General features: G+C 46.3%; 1 non-coding gene across 1 annotated transcript; it reads left to right on the top strand.

Annotated features, from left to right (window-relative positions):
• Positions 1–591: 591 nt before the first annotated feature.
• Positions 592–699, top strand: LOC130503827 (small nucleolar RNA R71). The gene has a single exon (XR_008941028.1). It is a non-coding gene; the product is annotated as a small nucleolar RNA R71 (small nucleolar RNA).
• The last annotated feature ends 302 nt before the right edge of the window (positions 700–1,001 follow it).

Below are 1,001 nucleotides of genomic sequence, written 5' to 3'. Positions count from 1 at the left end.
AGTGCATCAGTGCTGCTCTCTTGGGGTGTAGAGCTAGATGGAGCAGGCTGCTGTTGAGAAGAGGGCTGCCCTTGGTTGGAAAAACCAGGAGGAGGGTTTTGCTTTTGCTGATAGCCACCTTGGTGGTTGTTCCTAGGCTGGTATCCATTCTGCTGGTTGTTAGAATAAGGTCTCTGCTGATAGTTGTTGTACTGAAAGTTTGGCTCCTTCTTGTACCAAGTACCATTGTTGTTGATAAAACACAGCTCTTCCTGACCTTCCAGACCATCAACCTCATTGACAGCAGCTGGTATCTCTTGCTGTGGATTACCAACAAAGTTCATCTGAGCTTGAGAAGCTTTATCAGCAATGAGGATGTCAATCTTGTCCTGCAAAGCCTTTATCTCTTTTCTTGTTTGCTTGTCTGCGGACCTATCAGCTCTGTCATGATCCCCACTGTAGACAGCATCACTCTTGACCATGTTCTCAACAAGTTTCCCTGCCTCTTCTTCTGTTCTGTCCAAGAAGTTCCCATTACTTGCAGTATCCAATCTTGCTCTGTACTCAGGTAAGGCCCCTCTGTAGAATGTGCTAAGCAAGCTTCCCTTGTTGAAACCATGGTGTGGGCATTGAGCTAGGTAGCCATTGAACCTTTCCCATGCTTCACTGAATCCTTCCAAGTTCTTCTGCTTGAATCCGGAAATCTCATTCCTGTAGTCAGCTGTCTTGGAAGTAGAGAAAAATTTCTCTAGGAAAGCTTTCTTGCAGTCATCCCAAGTGGTGATTGAGCTGCTTGGTAGAGACTTCTCCCACTGACGTGCTTTGTCCCCCAAAGAGAAAGGGAAAAGCTTGAGCTTGAAAGCATCCTCTGATACACCATTGGTTTTGGATAGACCACAGTATCTATCAAAACTGTCCAAGTGGTCGAATGGGTTCTCTGCAGCCAGGCCATGAAACTTGTTGTTCTCAATCTGGTTCAGCAACCCTGACTTGATCTCGAAGTTGTTTGCTGCCACAGCTGG

Source organism: Raphanus sativus, unplaced genomic scaffold, assembly GCF_000801105.2.
Source record: "Raphanus sativus cultivar WK10039 unplaced genomic scaffold, ASM80110v3 Scaffold1162, whole genome shotgun sequence".
Taxonomy (NCBI): domain Eukaryota; kingdom Viridiplantae; phylum Streptophyta; class Magnoliopsida; order Brassicales; family Brassicaceae; genus Raphanus; species Raphanus sativus.
This window is presented reverse-complemented; position numbering and strand designations above follow the sequence as displayed.